The sequence below is a fragment of the Procambarus clarkii genome, chromosome 77 (assembly GCF_040958095.1).
Source record: "Procambarus clarkii isolate CNS0578487 chromosome 77, FALCON_Pclarkii_2.0, whole genome shotgun sequence".
Lineage (NCBI taxonomy): Eukaryota > Metazoa > Arthropoda > Malacostraca > Decapoda > Cambaridae > Procambarus > Procambarus clarkii.
The window spans coordinates 17,498,803-17,514,109 of record NC_091226.1 but is presented as its reverse complement, the minus strand read 5'-3'; the positions used below and the strand labels follow the sequence as shown (position 1 = coordinate 17,514,109).

Below are 15,307 nucleotides of genomic sequence, written 5' to 3'. Positions count from 1 at the left end.
CAATCCCTTTTTCAAAATTTCTTTCTGCCTCTCTCCTCACTGCCGTGTAGTTGTGTCTCGCATCTTTGTATCGCTGGTATGTTTGGGGGGTTCAGCCTCTTCCTGTATTGATTCCATTTTTGTGTCTTTTGGTCTCTGGCCCTCTCGCACTTTCTGTTGAACCAATCCTGTTTCCTAGTTCTGCTCCTCTGTTTTGGTATAAATTTGTTTGTGCCTTTATCATATATTTCACAAAACCTGACATACATCTCATTCACTTCCTTGCCTAGCAACAAGTCTGTCCAATTATACTCACTAAAAAATTTTCTAAGGTTGCCATAATGTCCTCTCCTACAGTCAGGTTTTTCAATTGCATCGACTGTCATATTTTCTTCCAGATTATAACGCATTGCATACTTTATTCCAAAAAAGACATGGTCACTTTTACCCAAGGGAGGAAGGTACTGAATGTCAAATATTTCTTCCTCCTTCCTGGTAAATATCAAATCTAGCATGGAGGGAACGTCCCCTTCCCTCATCCTCGTAGCTTGTTTAACATGTTGATACAAGAATGTTTCCAGGATGAGGTCTACAAATTTACAGGTCCAGAAATCTTCTGTTTTAGCTTCACATGTTTCCCAGTCTATGGATTTCAAGTTGAAGTCGCCGACTATCAACAGTCGTGTTGATAGTCGGAACTCTACTATCTCTAACGGAACTCTACTCATTCCGAACACAGAGATTACACATCACTTATTTTTGTCATTTAATTACAAAGAATAGATTCTGACAAATAATAACATATTAACATACTCTATTAGGTAAATACACTTCCAATACCCATAGACCACTTGACCTCCGCAATCACCACTTGCACTCGTAACATCCGCCTAAGTCCCTAATACGGAATGATTACTACAACGCTCCACACCCGGTTAGTCTTTCATTCAATACTCACATACTGCAGACTTAACTTGGTCACTAAGATCACATCAGGCTCTCGCATAGCTGTCTGCTACACTTCGCTGCTGCCACAAACGGAGACCTTGGAGGACTTGCCAGTTCCACTCCCACAACAAGATTGCCTCCAGTCAGCCATGGCCTCAAACATTTCACCATGCCTCTCAAGGAAGGTATAATCCGATTAACCTTATCCCTAGAAGCGGTAACCTTGTTTCTAGAAGCCTGAGTCCTCTTTCCAGGAATTATTAGTTTGGCTAACAGCTGCGGTCTTAATCCCTTTGACCTTTCTTGGATATGTGATCCATAGTCTGTCTACTTAACATGTTCTTCCAATCATCATTCATTAAGTGTTGTAGTAATGATCCTCTAGCTAATAATCCCTACTAACTTGTGGATTACAACACCACTCCCCTCCTTAAACACGCATATGTCCCCATATGCATCATTGCAATGGTTCCATTGGTGCAAGGACCTGGAGGATACACCCACCATATATGTACAACTAAAAATTCATCCAATAAGTTCATCATGCACACGATGAACTAAATTAAAAATTTCCCCTTCTACAACATATACATTATATTCACATCATAACATAGGTAAAATAGTCTGTAATATTTTCTCCCATCTCCAATAATGCACATACACCTAAACTGCTGACATATAATTACATACAAACATAACCATCAAATTACATGGACCAGAATGCTGGCACTTAAACAGAAATGACACTAGTCATTAATATATAAATTGCAGTACGTGCGGTGGTATCCCTGGCAGATCGAGTGAATTAAAAAATTCTGTTGGATAATTAACCGCTTCATCTGCTTCCTCAACAGTGTCGACGGACTTGTATGTGACTGCCTCTCTTTGTATGTTAGACTTAATAATGTTGATAAGTTCTTAGACGTCTTTGTTCTTGGCCGCAGGAACAGCTCGTTCACTCAGCCAATCGTGATTCTTATAATTGGTTTGAATATTGGGAAATACTTTTTCAACCAATTCTTCTTTTGACGTCACTAAATTGTAGAAGTTATGGGGCAATGAAATTTGTCCTGAGGTCAGATCAACCGGCATGTTTCCGTTCCCAATTTCTAGAAATTGATGTGAAAATATCTCAGCAGATGAGTCGTTTTGCAGTTGGACATGCATATTTGTAATTAATTTTAACATCTTTATGTAGCACCACAAAGTGGAGTATTTCAAGCAAGCATTTTTTCCGTCCGCTGGTGTCGATCGAGGAATTACAGGTAATGTTTGCATGAAATCTCCTGCAAGCAATATTAATGCGTTCCCAAATGGTCTGATGTTTCCACGCAAATCTTGCAATGGTCGATCAAGAGCCTCGAGCGATTTTTTGTGGGGCATTGTGCATTCATCCCAAACAATAAGATATCATTTCTGCAATACTTTTCCCATGCCGGATACTTTCGAAATGTTGCACGTGGGAGTTTCAATTAATTGTATGTTCAATGTCAATTTCAAAGCCAAAGTAGCAGTTCTTTCACCTGGTAGTAATGTCACAGCTATTCCGGACGATGCAAGAGCTAAGTTTATGCGCCTCGCTTGTCGAGGGCGCTTGGCTTGCGCCTCGCTTGTCGAGGGCGCTTGGCTTGCGCCTCACTTGTCGAGGGCGCTTGGCTTGCGTCTCGCTTGTCGAGGGCGCTTGGCTTGCACCTCGCTTGTCGAGGGCGCTTGGCTTGCGCCTCGCTTGTCGAGGGCGCTTGGCTTGCGCCAAGTGAGGTTTGGCACATGTCAGGATGGAAAAACCTACATATTGATCCAAATCGACACTCACCTTTCCTAAGCATATTTAAACATTTTTTGGGATGTTGGTAACTGCATTCTAATCCTTTCTTATTACCAGCATATCTATGTCTGCATATGCCCTTTGCATAAAATTTGCATAAGTCTGTCCTCCTGTTCTGAATTGCTCTATCAGGAACCGTCGTAGTGTCTGTACCTCTCGAGCTGTCAGTGCTGTCTGATTCATCTAAATAGACCTACAAAACTATGTTCAAGTTATTACTTACCTTGCTGTTGAATGCTGTAGGCGTATGGAAAATGGTGAGGCAGGGGGAGGAGAGGAGGAGTTACTGTTTGGAAGGGGAGTCCCCTTCCATTATCACATCAGGCAGTGAGGACCTTGCTGGTGTGCACTCCCTGGCACGTTTTATCTGAGTGCCACTAGGTCCTGGTTGTGGCTCACTGCTTGATTTTCTCACCACAAATCTGTCCATGGAAGCTTGCTTTTCCCTTCTTCGCAAGCTGTCTCTGTAGTAAGACAAAGTTCAATAACACGTGTACAGTTCTCATGCTTCCGAATGATCTCTTGTTTCTCCTCTATTGTCATCCTCACATGGGCTTTCTTGCCTTGATCCTTACCACTGGCTTTTTTGGGACCCATGGTGAGATATATAATAACAAATTGTATAGTCAAATGACCAAAAACCAACAAAACACTGAAAATCTGGGTGAAGAATTGATGTGGGATAGTCACTGGGCAGGAGACAATGGTAAACTGAGGGGCGGAGGGGCGACGATCGCCATACCACCACGCACTTGGTCGGCCTGAACGCGTATCAACAAACTCGCGTTCCAAGGTAACCCTCGCCTTCTGAGACACATTTTCCGAGGAAATCCAGCTCGTATTCTGAAAAACTCGCATACAGGGACACTCGTATTCCGAGGTACCACTGTATCAATGCAATCCAAAACATTGAAATTGAATCGTAACATATCTTGTACAGGCATACCTCAGAATGCGAGTTTAATCCGTTCCTGGAGACGCCTCGCCTTCCGAAAACTCGCATTCCGAAGTTAATTTCCCCATAAGAAATAAAGGGAAACGAATTAATCCGTTCCTGACTACCCCAAAAACCCCACATCAAACTAAATTTTTATACCTAATTCATCTAAATAAACCTACAAAACTATGTTCCAGTTATTACTTACCTTGCTGTCGAGTGCTGTAGGCGTATGGAAGATGGTGAGGAGGGGGGAGGAGGAGAGGAGTTACTGTTTGGAAGGGGAGTCCCCTTCCATAATCACATCACATAACCCCATGCCTTGTAACACTATGGATACCACTTCTCTTTCTAAATTTTTCAAACCAGCCCCTGCTTGCCTTAAACTCTTTCTTATCTGCATCACTCGTTGCAGGGGTCTTCTTTAGAAGGTCTTCGTGCAACACCCTGGCTTTCTCACAAATAATGGCCTCCGAAACACTATCACCCCTCAACTCCTTGTCGTGTATCCAAATTAATAACAACTTTTCCACTTCTTCAAGTATTTGTGGTCTTTGTGCCGTTAATGTTCTTACTCCTTTTGCCACATTAGCACTCATAATTTTATTTTTCTTCTTAAGTATAGTGCATATTGTTGATGTGGCTTTGTTGTACTGCCTACAAAGTTCAACAACACGTGTACCGTTCTCATGCTTCCGAATGATCTCTTGTTTCTCCTCTATTGTCATCCTCACATGAGCTTTCTGGCCTTTATCCTTACCACTGGCTTTCTTGGGACTCATGGTGAGATATATAATAACACATTGTATAGACAAATCACCAAAAATCCAACAAAACACTGAAAATCCGCGACAAGAATTGATGTGGGGGTAGTCACTGAGCGCGAGACAATGGTAAACTGAGGGGCGGCGGGGCGGAGGGGCGACGATCGCCGAACCACCACGCGCTAGGTCGGCTGTACGCGTATCAACAAACTCGCGTCCAAACTCGCCTCCCGAAGTAACCATCGCCTTCCGAGACAAATTTTTGGAGTAAATACACCTCGCCTTCCGAAAACCTCGCATACAGGGACAATCGCATTCCGAGGTACCACTGTATATCGTATGTTGCTCTTATGTGCAACAGATGGCGCTGTTTTTCAAAAAATGCATGATTTTACTTGTCACAGGTGTCGCATCTAAATAGTAGGTATATCAAAACACGCACGTATTCGAAAGGAACGTTGTGTCAAAATTTAAAAGCAGCCGATGAAGAACTTTTGGAGATTACAGCATGTGTTGCTCATACGTCCCACAGATGGCGCTGCATTTCAAAAAAAGCATATTTTTTTTCCTGTCACAGGTGAGGCATGTGTATAGTAGGTATATAAAAACCACTCACCTATTCGAATGCAGTGTGTCAAGATTTCATAGCAATCGGTATAGAGATTTCAAAGATTTTCCTCACTTGAAACACGCACAAAAAACACAGCTTTTCAAAAAAAGCATGTTTTTCCCGTCACAGACGTGACATCTATATAGTATGTACTGTAACCCCGCGATTATCCGGGATTCAAACATCCGGAAAACGCCCTTATACGGCCAAAATCGTGAACGGATAAAGTTATCTCAATATCCGGCCAAAATGGCCATGGGAGCCAGATAAAAGCCGGTTTGGCCGGTTAAAAATCTGAGCCGGTGGGCTGTACCGTATTAATCCCGTACATCTGTGGCTCAAGGCCATGGTGTTGGAGGGGGTAGGGTAGGTGGGTGGTGTCGGGAGAGAGGGGAGCGTTGGGAGGGACCACCTGGGGGATTACGGTCAGGAAGAGAGGGAGGGAGTTGGTCAGGAAGGGAGGGAGGAAGGGAGTTGGTCAGGAAGGGAGGGAGTTTGGTCAGGAAGGAGGGAAGGGAGTTGGTCAGGAAGGGAGGAAGGGAGATGGTCAGGGAGGGAGTTGGTCAGGAAGGGAGGGAGGGAGTTGGTCAGGGAGGAAGGGAGTTGGTCAGGAAGGGAGGGAGGGAGTTGGTCAGGAAGGGAGGGAGGGAGTTGGTCAGGAAGGGAGGGAGGGAGTTGGTCAGGAAGGGAGGGAGGGAGTTGGTCAGGAAGGGAGGGAGTTGGTCAGGAAGGGAGGGAGGGAGTTGGTCAGGGAGGGAGGGAGGGAGTTGGTCAGGGAGGGAGGGAGGGAGTTGGTCAGGAAGGGAGGGAGGGAGTTGGTCAGGAAGGGAGGAAGGGAGTTGGTCACGGAAGGAGGAAAAACTATTGTGGTGTGTATGGGACTCGCTTAAGCCTAACAAAGGTGGCGTTAGCGGTGTTGCAAGAATTATATTGTTTTCTTATTGCTGTGGAGAGCTAGTTATGAATATTAATTAAATAACACTATAATAGATGAACAGTACAGTACAGTATTTGGTTTGCTATTTATTCATTTAAATATTTACAATAAAATAAAATGGGATTTAACAGAACTTAAGGCGCATCGTACAGCGTGTCAACACCCACGTGTCTGTCGACACATGTGGAGGGGAGATGGGAAGGCTGGCGTGAGGTGGGGGAGGGGGGGTTGACCAGGCAGGAGATCACACGTGTCATCTGTCTCTGTTCCAGTCTCGCCACTTACCCACCTGTTCACCCACTTCCCTGCCCACCTACCTGTTTACCCACCTGCCTGCATGCCCACTTACCCACCTTGTTCACCCACTTCCCTGCCCACCCACCTGCCTGCACACCCACTTACCTACCTGGTCCAGATGGGATCTCACCATGGGTACTGAAAGAGTGTGCAGAGGCACTTTGCTTGCCACTCTCCATAGTGTATAGTAAGTCACTGGAAACAGGAGACCTACCAGAAATATGGAAGACGGCGAATGTGGTCCCAATATACAAAAAGGGCGACAGGCAAGAGGCACTGAACTACAGGCCAGTGTCCTTGACTTGTATACCATGCAAGGTGATGGAGAAGATCGTGAGAAAAAACCTGGTAACACATCTGGAGAGAAGGGACTTCGTGACAAATCGCCAACATGGGTTCAGGGAGGGTAAATCTTGCCTTACAGGCTTGATAGAATTCTATGATCAGGTGACAAAGATTAAGCAAGAAAGAGAGGGCTGGGCGGACTGCATTTTCTTGGATTGTCGGAAAGCCTTTGACACAGTACCGCATAAGAGGCTGGTACATAAGCTGGAGAGACAGGCAGGTGTAGCTCCAGTGGATAAGGGAGTATCTAAGCAATAGGAAGCAGAGAGTTACGGTGAGGGGTGAGACTTCCGATTGGCGTGAAGTCACCAGTGGAGTCCCACAGGGCTCTGTACTCGGTCCTATCTTGTTTCTGATATATGTAAATCATCTCCCGGAGGGTATCGATTCATTTCTCTCAATGTTTGCGGACGATGCTAAAATTATGAGAAGGATTAAAACAGAAGAGGACTGTTTGAGGCTTCAAGAAAACCTAGACAAGCTGAAGGAATGGGCGAACAAATGGTTGTTAGTTTAACCCAACCAAATGTAATGTAATGAAGATAGGTGTAGGGAGCAGGAGGCCAGATACAAGGTATCATCTGGGAGAGGAAATTCTTCAGGAGTCAGAGAAGGAAAAAGACTTGGGGGTTGATATTACGCCAGATCTGTCTCCTGCAGCACATATCAAGCGGATAACATCAGCGGCATATGCCAGGCTGGCCAACATACGAACGGCATTCAGAAACTTGTGTAAAGACTCATTCAGAACTTTGTATACCACATATGTCAGGCCAATCCTGGAGTATGCAGCCCCAGCATGGAGTCCATATCTAGTCAAGGATAAGACTAAACTGGAAAAGGTTCAAAGGTTTGCCACCAGACTAGTACCCGAGCTGAGAGGTATGAGCTACGAGGAGAGACTACGGGAATTAAACCTCACTTCGCTGGAAGACAGAAGAGTTAGGGGGGACATGATCACCACATTCAAGATTCTGAAGGGAATTGATAGGGTAAATAAAGACAGTCTATTTAACACAATGGAAACACGCACAAGGGGACACAGGTGGAAACTGAGTGCCCAAATGAGCCACAGAGATATTAGAAAGAACTTTTTTAGTGTCAGAGTGGTTGACAAATGGAATGCATTAGGGGGTGATGTGGTGGAGGCTGACTCCATACACAGTTTCAAATGTAGATATGATAGAGCCCGATAGGCTCAGGAATCTGTACACCTGTTGATTGACGGTTGAGAGGCGGGACCAAAGAGCCAGAGCTCAACCCCCGCAAACACAACTAGGTGAGTACTAGGTGAGTACCTGTTCACCCACTTCCCTGCCCACCCACCTGTTTACCCACCTGTTCACCCACTTCCCTGCCCACCCACCTGTTCACCCACTTCCCTGCCCACCCACCTGTTTACCCACCTGTTCACCCACTTCCCTGCCCGCCCACCTATTTACCCACTTTCCTGCCCACCCACCTGTTTACCCACCTGCCTGCATGCCCACTTACCCACCTGTCAATCCATCCACCCACCTGTTCACCCACCTGCCTGCTTACCCACTCACCCACCTGCCTGCTTGAACCTGTTCACCCACCAAGCCCATCTACCTGCCATCCACTCATCCAAAACCCACCTGCCTGCCCACCCACCCACCTGCCTGCCCACCCACTTTCCCTGCCCACCTACCAGCTAGGCAGCTAACCACCCATACACCAGCCCCACACACTAATTAGTGTGTCAATTCAAATCATGCGTGTGGTATAAAAATTGTCGGAAATGGTCCCTTTTGGACTTGGAGGTGAAAAAGTACTATTATCCGGAACATGTGATAATCCGGCTGGGGGTCCTTCCCATATAGTCCGGATAGCCGAGTGGAGACAGTATATAAAAACCCGCTCGGATGCGAATGGAACGTTGTGTGAAAATTTCAAAACAATTGATGAAGAACTTTCGGAGATTAGCGATTTTGAACAAACGAACATTTCCATTTATATTTATATAGATATATAATATACATACATATACACCTTTCCTCTGACTTCTCAATCAGGTCCAGATTGCCGAATAATTCTCATTGGGGTAGACTCGTTCTTCAGGCTACCTGGGGTCATAACACTGCAACACGCCCAGGCACAAGAAATAATTCATTTTTTCGTCTTATGAAAGTGTTCATTTGTATTCCTTGATCACGGGAAAAATAATAAAAACAAATCGTTTGTGGCATTTTTTGGTTCACAATTGGGCGGGGAAGTTTGGCAAAAAAGAAGCGTTGACAGAGCAAGCGTCGGAGGAAGTCTGCTCTGCCCGAGCTGTCAGGTGGGAGTTGCCACAAAGATATTACCTAATTATTTCAGTGTCTCAGATTTGTTTAGTTTTTTTTAATTAATATTATTCAATAGTGTGTAGTGTGATATATTTATGTAATAAAATGTGTGAACAAACTGTACAACTATGTTGGTATGATGAGTCAAGACAATAAGTGAGGTCGCCACACAGTCAGCTGATGCTTCCTCCCTCACTCGCCAATATTCCTCCTCCCACTATATTGTTTGTGCTGTTTTTACACTACATACACACATTATATACAAGTATCTACTCATTTTATTCACCATAACTCTACAACTAAGCTGGTATGGTGTCCAAACAACGTAGTGGTCACAACAAAATTGCATGACAAGAGACACAACAGCGAGGAGACGAGGCCACCGCCGTCAACAAAATGGCTTCTTCCAACATACTCCTTTTGCTGTTATTTCACTATATACACACATTACATATAAGTATCTATATTTGTGTTCACCATAGCAAACCACTAAGCTGGTATGGTGAGTTCAGACAATAACAGGTGGCCACAAAGAGTCAGCAGATGCTACCTCCCTCAGCATTACTCCTCCCACCATAGTACGCACAGCGCTAATTATCACAACAATCCTGCTATTATCAGAATTCTGGTCATTTTTATCACAGTCATGGGTCTTCTGTAATACTATCATTGCTAAATAATACCAGATACATGCATATTTTGACATTTTTAGGTAATGCTGTGGTCATGCTCATGCTGCGTGCACCAGCCTTGGTGGCCCACTCAGTACCGAGGCTCTCGCACCTGGGAATGTTGCCCACGATTTTGTTTAAATGGCGTATGTTTACAAGAGTTCCGAGGAAGCTGATGTAAACCCTGTGTAGTCACGGGACTTTTAAATCTTGAGTGGTACCCCAACATAGCTATAGCTGTGGTGCACAATTCTGCGACAGTTACTCACCCCAGCTATACCTGTGGTGCGCACTTTAAGGGTGAAAGTGCGAAACTCATTCCTGAATGCTTCATTTTCTTTATCTAATTTAAGGACCTTTTCTTTATACTCCTTAAGCCTGTCCTCAATAATCTCTAACCTTCCAAGAAAACCTCCTTTCCTTGTAACATGTGCTGAGAATCTTTCAAAACATTTATCTGCTTGTGTGCTTAGCCCTGCCTTGGTAGTGACTTTTTTGTTATTGACGAAATTTTGTTTTGGAGTATAAACATTTTTAACATAGAATTTTCAATACTTTCATGTACTTTTTGTGTCTTACTTTTCAACTTCCCTATACCTTTATGTAACCTGGGACACCACTTACTGCCCTCAACCGGTTCCCAATTCTTAAGTAGTGAGATGTTCCTGAAGCCTGTTGCAGTGTAACTCCTGCCTCCTGGCACTGCATTGTGTGACTGTTATGCACTCTAATGGCTGCCTTACTTTACCTATATATCTTTGTTTTCTAGGGACTGGGGGGAGCCTTGTCAGCTCCTTGAAGCTAGCCGAACTGATATGTGCTTTATTAGATTGGGGTCATCAGTTACTGGAGTCTTTGGGCCCATTGGGGACCACAAGCCAGAACTTGGTTCCCTCAGAGAGGTGCAGGGAACAATGGCGTATAAACACTTTACATTTTTAGTACTGTAGAAGCTCGCTAATCCGGGATCCACCATTCCGGAAAACGCCGTAATCTGGTAAAAATCGTGGCCGGATAAAGTTATCTCCCCATCCGGCCAAAATGTCCATAGAAGCCGGATTAGCAGATATTTGGCTGGATCAGCATATACATACTGATGGTTTGAATACAAAATCTCTCCAAAACCAAGGGTCGACTTGCCGCAAAGTATAACATGCGAACCTTTACCACTGAGAGATAAACAAGTGAAATGCTGGGCCTAAAACTCATTGCACATCACCACCAGAAAAAAGAGGGAGCCAGGCAGGGTTCAGGCAAGCTGGGAGGTTTCAGGCAAGCAGGGAAGCAGGAGTGGGTGTGGGTGGGCAGGCAGGCTGGGTGGCCTGTGGTGTGGTGGGTGTGGCAGCCCATGTGGCTGTCCACATGGGTGGGCAGGCCAGTCAGGTGGAGTGGATAGGCAAGTAGGTGGGTGGGTGGAAAGCACATGGGCTTGGTGGGTGGGCAGGCAGGCAGGCTGCCACCCCACACCTCCCCACACCCCAACAACCCTACCTGGGGGTTGTTGGGTGTGTGGAGAAGTGAATTGTGTACAAGCCTACTAGTTTGGTGGTCAGGTCTCTCTCTGACCTCTCTGGGTCATGAGAGAGTTTAATCATTATATTTTTTTTTTGCCGTGGAGAGCTAGTTACTAATATTAAAAGCGAAACCATACTATTTTAAATGTAATTGGTTGACTATTCATTTAAATATTTACAAGAAAATAAAATGGGGTTTAACCCTTCAATTGCGCATCGCATCATATGATGCTTTGACCGACTTGCAGTAAATTGCGCATCGCATCATATGATGCTTTGGAGTACTACGCAAGATTTAAACGGCCCGCGGATACACGGGGTTCACCACACCTTCATCAGGGCTCTTGTAAACAGACGGCATTTTTTAAAAAATCGTGGGCCAAACTCCAGGGTGTTAGGGGCCTCAGTATTGAGTGAGCTACCAAGCACGCAGCATGAGCTCACAGCACTGCTGTTCAGCTTGTGACCACAGCATCGCCTAAAAATGCCATAATATACTTGTTCATGCTATTATGTAGCGATGATATTATTACAGAAGACCCTTGACTGTGATAAAACTGACCAGGGTTCTGATAATAGCAGGATTGTGGTGATATTTGGCGCTGTGCGCCATGGAGGGAGGAGTAATGCTGTGGGAGGGAGGATGGTGGCGTTGTCTTTTGAGTGTGTGTGGCCACCTTTTATTGACTGCACTCACCATACCAGCTTAGTGGTTCGCTATGGTGAACACAAATGTAGATACTTATATATAACGTGTGTATAGTGTGAGATAACAGCGAGAGTAGGAGGTTGGGAGCCGCCATTTTGGTGAGGGAGGAGCGTCGTCTGCAGGACTTATCATGTTGTTTACTGATGACCACTATGGTCTTTGGGCACCATACCAGTTTACTTGTAAAAGTATGGTGAATAAAACAGGTAGATATTTATATATAATGTGTGTGTATATAGCGTAATAACACCACAAACAGTATTGTTGTAGGAGAAATATTAGTGCGTCTGGCCTTGAGGGCGGCCGCCACCAGCTGACTGTGTGAGTAGCTACGTCTCTGCCTTTACTCACCATACAAGCTTAGATGTACAGTTATGGTGAACAAAACATGTAAATACTTATTTATAACGTCTGTATATAAAAGCAAAAACAGTATGGTGGGTGGAGAATGGTGGCAAGGCAGGTGAGGTGAGGGAGGGAGTGGCAGCCAGTGGCGGGCTGCCACTGCCTGCCACTGCCACTCAGCATACCAACTTAGTGGTTTGTCATGGTGAACAAAACATGCAGATACTTATATATAACCTGTGTATATAGTGTAATAACCGACAAAGTATTTGTTCACTGTTTGATGAACATAATTGAATCAACAATACGCACACCATATTTTTTAGTACAGCGATGATTCACTCATTTTATTATATAAATATATCACACTACACACTATTGAATAATATTACAGCAAAAAAAAACACGAAAAATTAATCAGAGACATTGAAATAATTAGGTAATTATCTCTTTGTGGAAACTCTGGCCTGACAGCTGGCGATCAACAGACCGCCTGGGACGCGCGCTCAGTCAGCGCCTGATTTTTGTCACACTTCCCCGCCCTATAGTGGGCAATATATGCCACTTAGGATTTTTTTATTATTTTTCCCGTGATCAGTGAACACAAATTAACAGGTTAGGAAGAAAAAAAAAATTTTTTTTTTTTTTTTGGTATGCGCCTGTGGGTGTCAAATGGTATATAGCTATGCGCCATTTAAGGGTTAACACAATGTGCATATTATGGTGTCAACGTACATCGTACAGTAAGAGAGTGAGTTGTGATCATTTGTGGCAAGGGTTAGAAGGGAGGGATGTATGCGTAGGGAGAGTCACCACACCCTCCTGCCTATGTGTAGCCACAGCCCTGACTGCTCCCTCGCCCATCCAAATCTGCTTGCCCACGCACCCACCTCACCTGCCTGCCCATGCACCCACCTCACCTGCCTGCCCATGCACCCACCTCACCTGCCTGCCCATGCACCCACCTCACCTGCATGAACCCACCTCACCTGCCTGCCTGCCCACCCACCCACCTGACCTACCTGCCCGCCAAAACCTGCTTGCCCACCCACCAAGTCCCTGTGCCTGCCATCTACCCAACCAACCAACCAACCACCCACCCACCCACCTGCCTGCCCACCCACCCACCCACCCACCTGCCTGCCCACCCACCTAACCTGCCTGCCCACCCACCTAACCTGCCTGCTCACCCATTAAGCCCATGTGCCATCCACCCACCCAACCACACCCACCAGCTTGCCCACCCAAGCTGCTGTGTGTTGATGCTTCTGGCTGCCAGGGCGGCATTACTTGTCGTCCTGCCTCTTCTCAGCTATGTTTGTTGTTCCCCGTGTTAAATATGGCCTTTTTTGGGGTATTTCTTAATTCGTTTATGTGTTCAGGTTCTTACTGATGACTTCGTTGTTCCCTTTGTGTGACATATCTCCTGTGAGGGTTATGTCTGCTGTGATGGGTGGGGAGATCTGTGAATTGTGTATGTGTTCCCACATCCCTGCTGAGGCGTCGTCGGTTGTGGTAAGTTTGTACTCATCTCATTGCCCTTTTCTTGTTGTGCTGGAGGGGATTGTGCTTCAGCTCTTTGGAACCCTTTTTATCCCTGACTTTTTCCTGGAGCGCACATTCCTCTGCTTCTTTAGCTCCTGTGGTTCTCCAGTTGCTGCCTTTGCCTCATCACTCTCTCCTGCATTCCTTTTCCTAACCTGTCTTGTCTGCATTTGCAAGTGAAACTTTCTTATCTTTCTTCCTCAGAAAGTTTTTGAATTCTTTGGATTCTCTTTGTACTCCCTCTTGGTATGCGTAGTCTGCTTTAGGTCATACCTTCATTACGGGCACCACAATTGCAGTGCCTACTTTATATGGGTCCTAACCAGGACAAGTTAACCCAGAAGAATGACATTCTGTGTTTTGTTTCTTTATCTTTACTGCATCCTACCCTGTCAGTTTCCTTGGGGGGCTTATGGGAAGTGTCTGAGTAGACTGTCTCAGTTTTGTGTTACTGAGTTGTCTTGTCCTGTGTACGTAGGTGTCGCACTTTTGTGCTGTATTCTGTCGATCTTGTGTTCACAGATTGTTTTCTTTGTTTTATTTTGAGCACTGGTTTTGTGCCTGGTGCACTTGTCCTTTATGCTCATCCAGCTCCCAAGCTTACAGCTCTTGGTATCTTGTCCATCTCATGAGCCACGAGTTTCTTGGCTCATTCGGGCTGTAGGTCGCATTTTGTCAGCCAGTTAATTGTTTTTGTTCACCTATTTTCTGGGTATATGACCTGGTCGATGGCAGAATATGACATTTGTACTTTAAATGTAAAATGTTTATATGCCATTGCTCCCTGCGCCTCTCTGAGGGGACCAGGATCTGGTTCGTGGTCTCTGGTTGGCCTAAGGACTTAAGTGACTGATGGCACCAAACTAATAAAGCACATATCAGTTATGGTAGCTTCAGGGAGTCTCCGGGGCCACACCCAGAAAAAGGCATTTTATTACATTCAACGCTGGCTTTATTGCAGTAGAAACTTTACAGTATTGGAATACTTAAAAAAAATCCAATTTGGGAACTCTTTACTAGATTTCAAAGATACTGTATTTGGTATTCGTGACTTTAAGAATATAATATCTCAATCTTTTCTTTCACAGCTCCTACTGTCACCAAATGAATAATACCTGCAGTGCCAGCACCCAGTGGCAATAGAGCTCATGTAAGTGTCACGTATACTGCTTACATTATATATCAACACTGTCATGAAGCACAATGTCAGATATACTGCATACATGTACAGCATATACTGACAGTGCTGACATGAAACTCATTACGGTATAAGAAATATTTCATGTAGATGGGTAAGACTGTCTTTTGTGGGAAATTTCCACATTAAATATACAAACTCTAAATTAAAATGGCCATAAGATGATGTTGATTTACATTAGTTAGTCATAAAAGGATTACAGAGAATGGGAAAGGCCGCTACGATCAGCTTTCATCACAAAATTAATCAGACTAATGTTACACTATAAAATGAACCTGTCTTAGGAATGGTTACACAATAAAATGAATCTACTAAATAGTAAATCTGCTAATAGTAAGTAGGAATCTACTTATATAGTAAATAGTTAGATTTGA

The 15,307-nt window shown here is 44.7% G+C and overlaps 1 pseudogene; it reads left to right on the top strand.

The window, feature by feature from the left end:
* The window catches only part of LOC123747180 (zinc finger protein 271-like), a 40,836-nt pseudogene that overhangs the window by 21,088 nt on the left and 4,441 nt on the right, over positions 1-15,307 (top strand).